Consider the following 9425-nt stretch of genomic DNA (forward strand, 5'->3'; position numbering starts at 1 on the left):
TTTACATAGTTTCTACGTAAATTCTACTGACATTTCTTACAGTGTAGGCATACCTGTTAGAAAAGAAAAAAAAAATGTGTATGAATAAAAAAAGATTTAACAGACTAAATGTAACGATTTAAACATAAATACACGTTTTAACACTTACACAACGAGCAATGTGATAAAAGCGACCAGCAGGGTCCAAGTTTCAGCAGAGAAGTAGAAGAAGTTGCCCATCTCTGCTGGTTTTCTCTCTTCAGTGGTGGTGCCAGTCTCTCTGGAGCTCTGCGATACTGGAGGCTTTTATCTCAGCTGAACACACCTATTACGTGAGAAGAGGAAGTGTGTAAGAGTTGAACTCCCAGCAGGCAGGAGTGTCGGGTGAACATTTGTTAAAGAGCGATAGTGCAACATTTACGGCTCAGCTAAATTAGGTTTATTATCTGTAATTAGTACTGTAGCTTGAGCTAATTTTTATATAGCTGATGTGTAGAGTAAATATTCATATTCAAACAGCTTGAAAACAACAAACTGTCATTTATGAATATAGACAACTTATTTAAACAAATAAAACTAATTCGATGTGTTCAATTGTTTTATTTAGGCATATTTTGCTTCTAATGCATTTCGCTCTCAAAGACGTGTCCGGACATGTTATCACAAACCCCGTAAACAGAAACCTACCTGTATTTTTATTTCCTCAAGCAGGTTTGCAGAATGTGGACAAAGGGTGACGGGTTATGTAACCGTGCCATAAAAGAACACACGTCCTGTCCCTACAGCTGATCATAAACAGGCCTCTCTTGAAAATGTGTCCTCGTGACTCCGTGAGACCGGCCTGTAGAAATAAAGGTTGAATGAATGAAAATAAACAGAAGCAGAGCTCACTGTGGTAACACGGAAATTATTCAATGAAATTAATCTACCTGCTTTGTTTTATCCAATTTTTTTTTTCTAAAATTCATAATCTTCATTATTGTTCTGTGCTTAAAATGTTACTTTTTTATTTTTCTGTCTTCACAGAAAGACACAAAGATGAACAGAGACATATTTTTTTTTCCTTACCTGCGTTTTCACAGAAATCACGAAATACTGGTTGAGTGTTTGTGAACCTGTGACGAGAGAACCAGAAAGATTAGTGAGCGTGTTAAGAAAGAGATAAACAGTTAGTGTCATTTTTGTGTGGAAGGGGCTCTATTTATTAATTTTAATGGTGTTTTTTTTTTTTTTTTTTTTTTTTTTTGTGGTTTTCACCAACTTGCAACGCACTTTGGTAAATGTTGCGGGTTTTGAATGTGTTTTCAAAATAAAACTGACATTGACATTTCGTTGTTTCAGAATTGCGCCGCTCTGTGTGGCTGCATGTTGGAGCAGCTCTGGTACTTTCATTCTGAGTTATTGCTTTTAAAAACTTGAATTCCTCTTTTTTTCTGGATGTAAATCACTTTTTTCAGATGATTATTTCCTCTGGTATCAGATGCTGTGCAGCTGGGAGGATTTTTACTGAAAGCTTTTTACTTTTGGGGCATTTGTTATGATGCGTAACCATGGCAACAAGGCGTTTCTATCAACAAGGAGCAGCTGATTAACAGCACAAAAACTCAGCTACCTCCCCCAATCCCAAAGGAGTTGAAAAGAAGGCACCATGGACGAATTCCCATCAACCTGTTGGTGGTGCTCGAGTACCTGACCCCTGAGATCCTGGAGCTGGTGGGAAACTTGGCTCGTGACAACAGGAGGATCGGGATCATCCCCTGACACCTTCAGCTGTCTTATCTGTGGTGACGAGGACCTCAGCAGACTGCTGGGAGGAGTGACCATCGCTCAGGGAGGAATTCTGTCCGGCGTTCAGGCAGTCCTGCCACTTGGAGGACTGAGAGGCCCGCTGGTTCTGACAGCAAGCTGGATCCGGGAAGACAAATCAGTATCTGTGGCCAGATTCTTCAGATTCGCTGCAGAAGATCCTTCCAGCCCACAGCTATCAGCATCTATAACAACTCTTGAATGAAACCAGGATGATGAGCTATGACAACACTTAATTTCCCTTTGGGATTAGTAAAATATTTTTGAATTGAATTGAATTGTATAAACTTTGGGGCAATATCCAGTGATGTCATGTGATAACATCTGTGGCTGCCACAAGAGCCCCCTTGCAACCACAGCTCGAAGGAGCCGCCTGGCAATGGATTGGAGCTGGTAAACCTGTATGTGTTTTATTTTATGGATCCGGTTGAAACTGAATCACTCACTAAAGTGAACCGAGTCACTTGGGTCACTTTAGTTTAGTTCTTTCACGCTACAAGAAAAAAGTGTTAACCAAAATCTATCAAAGTTAAGTCAGGTCCTCTAGACAGATTTAAAATAAAAATGAATAAATAAAAATAGTAAATTTAAAACTTGTTGAACCGTTTCATCTTTTGTCCAAAAGACTTCTTCAGTCTGTGGAGCTGCAACAAACTCAGTCTTATAAATAGCACCTTCTCATAGTGGATCAACCATTTTGTTGTTGACATTCAGAACTAGTTGTTGACATGATCATCAGTCTAACAAGGGCTTGTTAGTGTCCTGATGTTTACTATTCACAGGGGGTTGAGTGATACTAGCAATCACAGCAGTGTAAGAGGGGGACAGTTGAACCCGGAGGCCTCCACCCCTGTTTAACGATGGACGATTTCTTTTCACAAAGATGGCCTCCTTTACTCCTCTCTCAAACCATCGTTCCTCTCTGTCCAGGATGTGAACATCTTCATCCCTGAAAGAGTGACCGCTGGCCTGGAGATGAGTGTAGACCGCAGAATCCTGGCCTGATGATGTTGATCTTCTGTGCTGGGCCATCCTTTTGGCCAGTAGCTGTTTAGTTTCCCCGATGTAAGACTGATCACCCTCCTGACACTGAACAACATACACAACATTACTGTTTGTGCCGGGGGACTGGATCTTTGGGATGAACCAGTCTTTGCCATAATGTGTGTTGAGGTTTAAAAGCCACTGGGACGTTACGTTTAGAAAATAAACGTCTCAGTTTCTCTGATACTCCCTCAACATACGGAATGACCACTGGTCTGGGTCTGGGTTCCTCCTTTTCACCTGATGGCTGACTGGAGACCTGTTTGGGTTTCTTCTCTGCTTTCAGGAAGGCCCAGTTAGGATATCCAAGCCTTTTAAACTCAAGTTGATGCTGGTGCAGTTCTGCTGCAGGATAACAGTAATTGCATTGATCATCTGGTTTGTTCTTTCTCTCGTAAGTTCAATAGAAATCAAATTAACTATTTTACAATTGAAAAAGAGACTTATGCCTCTTTGCTCTCTCTCAAACACTTTGAGGTGTACCGTGGCTCCAGCCCTTTAACCCACTGTTGTGTACACCGACCATAATCCCCCCTTTTTATTTCACCAAAATATTTTTATTGAGATTTTCCACTTTGAATATACAATCATGTACCAGTCTGACCAAGCTTCTTTTATAATTACTACATGACAGTAACATGAAACTATAAGCCCACTTTGGGGCTTCAACTAATCCTAGTTGGAGAAATGAAAACCACAATAAAAAGTTTAATAACCCAAAATAAAAACAAAAAGCAAAGCTTCTCAAAACAACAGGGATAACTGAGCGTTATCAAACAAGTTGGATACAATTGTACATGTCTACTCAGCATCCTTTCATTCCCTGTGTACACAATTTCATTCCACCTCATGTACCACATGTGACAAAATGACAATAAAATCTACTTGAACTTGTCGCACCGCAAGTTCCAGCAAATCAAGAGTCCAACAAGCACTCTGGTAAGTCCAAGTCCTTCATACAGTTAATGAAAGAACGCCAAATCTTCTCAAAAATATATTGTTTGTATTTCCTAATAAATACTATTCTTTCCAGTGGCAAATTAGAAAACATCTGCTTTAACCACTGGGCGGCGCCAGGTCTGTTGACGTTCTTCCAAACCAAAGCTTTACACTTTATTACAGATAACATATATCTATAAAAGTACATTCTGCTTTACTAAAATTAAGCTTCTCAGGATGTAAAGCTAATACAAACAATTTAGGATCCAGTGTAATTTGTTTGAGATAAGTTTTTCACCTCCTTCCAAAATACATTAATTTATCTGCATTCCCACATATATTAAAGTCCATTTAGATTTACACTTTACGTAAAAATCTGGGATATTATTATTGTATTTATTTAAATGCACAGGCGTAACATACATGCGCATTAGCCATTTAAGATGGCTATTTATTTACATTGTGTGGGGTTTTGCGCAGACCTTTTCTCAATCCTGTTCTCTTGATGATGGGTCCACATTCCAGTTCATAAGTGTTTGACTTGAGTGTGCGTTAGAGATCAGTAGATTATAGAAGTCTGAAATAATGCCCTTTCTTGATTTGTTCCTACCCATTATTTTTTTCCAGTGGTGTAAAGGCTTGTTAAGATTACTGTGATTTGCTTTGATAAAACTTCTCAGTTGAAGAAATTTAAAATAATGCTTTTTAATTGAGTCTAAAACTTGGATGCGCTCCAAAAGACAAACATATATCAGAATTTCATGGGTAAAGGTCACCATCCTTTTTAATCCTAACGTTGCCCATGGCTTGAACATCCCATCTGCCCTTCCTGGAGTGACAAAGAGTTTGGCTCCTTGAGATATTTTCTAACATCATGCCAGACTCTAATCATATTTTTCAGAATAAAATTTTTGGTTTGTTTCTGTAATTATTATTATTTTTTTGCTGTGTATAAATAAAGGAAGAGCTAATTTTAAATTGTGTGACTCCATTTCTACACAGTGTGGATTATCTTAGTCTGCAAAATAGAACATGATAATCCTTAATTGTGTGGCTCATTAGTATAATTTAAAGTTGGGGCCCTTTAACCCCCCTCTATCGAATGGTAAATGAGTCGTAGCCTAAGACTTCCATTGTTTCACATAAAGCCTAAAATGTTTTTCAAGCCAAATAAATCATTCTGAAAGAAGTGGAAGGGGAATACTTTGAAAGAGGTACAGTAACTTTGGTAATATACTCATTTTCAGGACATTAACTCTTACCAATATGGATATAGGCAGGGTTGTCCACCTGTTGATTGAAGCGGTTGTTGTTTTCATGAAGTGCTCATAGTTAGATTTGACAACCTGTTGCAGTTCTGGGAAAATCTGAACACCAGTCAAAATTTCCCACTACTTTAAATTGCATAACTTCCCTGCTGGGATTAGTCCTTTCATTTATATAACAGAATAGAAGATTTAGTACTATTTACTTTGTAACCTGAGACTCTCCTAAATTCATGGACCACTTCCATTCCTGCTGGAATCGACTTCTTTAGATCTGTCAAAAATAAAATGACATCATCCGCGAACAGAGAGATTTTGTGTTCGGTGGGTCCCACTGTGATCCCTGGGATTCGTAGATGCAGGCGAATAGCTGTCGTCAACGGCTCGATTGCTAGTGTGAATAATATGGGCGAGAGTGGACATCTCTGGCACCAGCCCTTTTTGATTTTAATTGCATAATCACCTCTTGATCCTATCTCGTATGTCCAAGATTTCCAGTTGGGCTTTCGTCACAATAAAGGGACAGAAAATGCCATGACAGACACATCGTCCAGGTTTGAGGTGTAACACTGTGTTTATGATATAAACATATGATATTGTGTTTTTCTCAAAAATGAACTGAAAACAGTTCGCAGTATTACATGCATTCATAACATCCAGGCTCGATTACTGCAACACGCTTCTGTTTGGAATCAGTCAAACCACCATCGCACGCCTACAACTCGTTCAAAATGCTGAGGCCCAATTTTTAAACTGGTACAGGCAAAATAGAGCACATTTCTCCAGTTCTGGCCTCCCTGCACTGGCTCCCGGTTCACTTTCAATTTCAGTTCAAAATCCTTCTGTATGCTTTTAAATCTCTGAACAGTTCTGCCCCCTCTTTATCTCACTGATCTGCTGCAGCCATATGTGCCACAGTGCTCTCTGAGGTCAGCAGACCAGGTGCTTCTATTGGTTCCAGGCACTCGTTTGAGGTTCAGAGGTGACAGTACTTTCTCTGTTTCAGGTCCAAGACTGTGGAATGAGTTACCACTGCATGTCAGACAGGCTCCCTCTCTTATTGTTTTTAAGTCTCGTTTAAAAACCCACTTTTATTCCCTGACTTTTGACACTGTGTAATTTTGTTTTTAACTGTATTCTACAATGTTAGCCATTCAGTTGTCATCTTTTTCCATTTGGATCTATGTTTTTAATCCTGTGTCCTTTGTTTTTGTTGTTTAGCGCTTTGCTTGGCCTTGTTGCTGTTTTAAGTGCTTTATAAGTAAAGTGGTATGGTATATAGGCCTATGCTTTAAGGGGAGGAGTGTTCCGACCTTAGACCTGTACTGTCTCTCTTTTTCTGTCCTGCCTTTCCATGAGAGAAGTTTTCTCCTGGTAGCTCCTCTTCAGCTGCTGGTTCACTGCCTCCCTCTACTGGTGGACTTGGACTTTGAAGCCATGGATGGAACATTTAAGACCAAATGGGTTAAAATCTTTATTCTACAAGAACATTCAATGTGGTTTTATATCCCTGGTTCCATTTTCAAGCAGTTAGTAGGAATTGAATTTCTTGCCAAGTGTAACTTTGAAGTTGTTAAGATTCCAATTAAACTTTCATATTTCCACAAACAAATTCTTCATTTCTGGAAAATTATATTTCAATATAATTTCTCACCTCATGGATCTACTTTATGGAATAAGAGAGCAATCATAGTTGGTAAAAAGTCAGTATTTAGAAAAGATTGGTATGATAAATGTATTATTTTTGTGAGACTCTCGCTCGACTCCGAGGAGATTCTGGCAAACCATCAGGCAGCTGAGGAGGGGAAAGCAGCACTGTGTTCAGTGAAAGTGGACTGCTGTTGACCTCAACCAGTAAGGTCATCAGGAGGTGGAAGGAATACTTCTTGTACCTTCTCAATCTCACCAGCACGTCTTCCATGGAGGAAGCTGAGTCTGGGGACTTTGTGGTTGGTCTGTCCATAACCGTGGCTGAGGTCGCTGAGGTAGTTAAAAAGCTCCAAGGCAGCAGGGCTCCGGGAGTGGATGAGATTCACCCTGATTTCCTAAAGGCTCTGGATGTTGTGGGGCTGTCTTGGTTGACACAACTTTGCAACATCTCGTGGACATAGGGGGCAGTGCCGCTGGACTGGCAGACTGGGTGGTGGTTCCCGTCTTCAAAAAGGGGGACCGGAGGGTGTGCTCCAATTACTGGGGCATTACTCTCCTCAGCCTCCCTGGTCAGGTCTCTTCAGGAGTACTAGAGAAATGCGTCCAATTGTTGGTCGAGCCTCAGACCCAGGAGGAACAATGCAGGTTCCGTCCTGGCTGTGGAACACTGGATCAGTTCTTTACCCTCACTAGGTTCCTCAAAGAGTAATGGGAGTTTGCCCATCCAGTCTACATGTGTTTTGTGGACTTGGAGAAGGTATTCGACCATGTTCCTCGGGGTACACTGTGGGGGGTGCTCCATGAGTATGGGATTGGGGGCCCGTTGTTATGGGCTGTTCGGTCCCTATACAAACAGTGTAAGACTTTGGTTCACATTGCCAGTAGTAAGTCGGACCCCTTCAGGGTTGGAGTTGAACTCCGCCAGGGCTGCTCGTTGTCACAGATTCTGTTCATAACTTTTTGCCAGTTCGGTGGCCTCAGGATTCCATCTCTGCTCTTTGCAGATGATGTGGTCCTGTTGGCGTCATCGTGCCATGATCTTCAGCTTTCACTCGAGCAGTTCGCAGCCGAGTGTTAAGCGGCTGGGATGAGAATCAGCACCTCCAAATCTGAGGCCATGGTCCTCAACCGGAAAAGGGTGGATTGCTCTCTTTGGGTCGAGGGTGAGTTTCTGCCTCAAGTGGAGGAGTTCAAGTATCTCGGGGTTTTGTTCACGAGTGACGGAAGAATGGAACATGAGATTGACAGATGGATTGGTGCAGCATCTGCAGTATTGCAGACTCTGTGCCAGTCTGTTGTGGTGAAGAGAGAGCTGAGCTGTAAGGCAAAGCTCTCTGTTTACCAGTCGGTTTACTTTCCTACCCTCACCTATGGTCATGAGCTCTGGGTAGTGACTAAAATAATGAGATTGTGGATACAGGCGCTTGAAATGAGTTTCATCCACAGGGTAACTGGACTCTCTCTTAGAGATAGGGTGAGAAGTTCAGTTATCCAGGAGAGACTCAGAGAAGAACCGCTACTCCTCCACGTCGAGAGGAGCCAGTTGAGGTGGTTCGGGCATCTGGTAAGGATGCCCCCTGGTCGCCTCCCTAGCTTCAGGCATGTCCGACTGTGAGGAGACCCCGGGGAAGGCCCAGGACACGCTGGACATACTATGTCTCTCAGATGGCCTGGGAAAACCTTGGAATCCTCCCAGAAGAGCTGGAAGAGGTGGCTGTGGAAAGAGATGTCTGGGCCTCCCTGTTCAAGCTGCAGCCCCCCCGACCTGACTTCGGAATAAGCAGAAGATAATGGATGGATGATTTTTGTGAAGTACGTTTTAGATTGTCATGGAGATCTTTTGAATTTCTCATCCTTTATTGAAAAACATAATCTTAGTTGTTCTAAAAATTTTAAGAAGGTATACAAAGTGCTTCCTTTAGCATTGATTCAATCAATGAGAAATGTCGTTGTATACCCAAAGGTGACTGTTTCGATGCCCACATTAAAGTTGTATGACTGTAACTTAGTTGAGCTCAAGTGCAACAAGATAATTAATGAAGGCATTATTTTTTTTTACTATGAATAGAGAATCTTTCAAAAAAACTTCCCAATACAAAATATGAAACCCTAATGATTTTTGCTCATTCCATATTTGTCAAATGGCCCATACATTCTGAAGTGAAGGAGACTCATTTTAAAATATATATCTTAGCCGTGTTACTTGAAAGAAGATTTGAGTTTGGTGTTGATTTGTGTGCCTTTTGTATGTCAGACCATGAATCTCTGGAGCATTTTTTTTCATGTCAATATTCACAAATTTTTGGACGGAAATTAGAAACTGGATTAATCTCAGACTTAACATTCCTTTTTTTGATGCTGATGCCATTTTATTTTATGTGGATAACCTAAGCTCAGCTTTCTCTGATGCCATAAATGCATACTTCCAGTATACTGTAGTAAGTGGAGCCCTCCTTCCCCTGTTTCATGAATGAATTTAAATCATAGTATTCTTCATTAAATAGATAAAAAACTGGAAAACTGTTATAATCATCTCACAACAGATCTCTGAAAGCTTATTGTCTTAGGTTTCTCATTATATGGTTTGCTCCTTTGTTCTCTATTTATTTTATTTTATTTTTTTAATCAATATTTTACACCCCATAACTTGTAAGATGTAGTTATTGTAATGCTATGACTGTCAATACCAGTTTTAGCCACTAGGTGTCAGTATTGTTCTTAGTCATATGGTGAAGCTAGGAT

General features: G+C 40.6%; 1 long non-coding RNA gene across 1 annotated transcript; it reads right to left on the reverse strand.

Annotated features, from left to right (window-relative positions):
- Positions 1–31: 31 nt before the first annotated feature.
- Positions 32–705, reverse strand: LOC119423111. The gene is made up of 3 exons (XR_005187438.1): positions 667–705; positions 149–304; positions 32–53 (listed from the first exon to the last, which is right to left on the reverse strand). It is a non-coding gene; the product is annotated as an uncharacterized LOC119423111 (long non-coding RNA).
- Between the last annotated feature and the right edge of the window lie 8720 nt (positions 706–9425).

This window comes from Nematolebias whitei, chromosome 16 (assembly GCF_014905685.2).
Source record: "Nematolebias whitei isolate Nwh7 chromosome 16, NemWhi1, whole genome shotgun sequence".
NCBI lineage: Eukaryota > Metazoa > Chordata > Actinopteri > Cyprinodontiformes > Rivulidae > Nematolebias > Nematolebias whitei.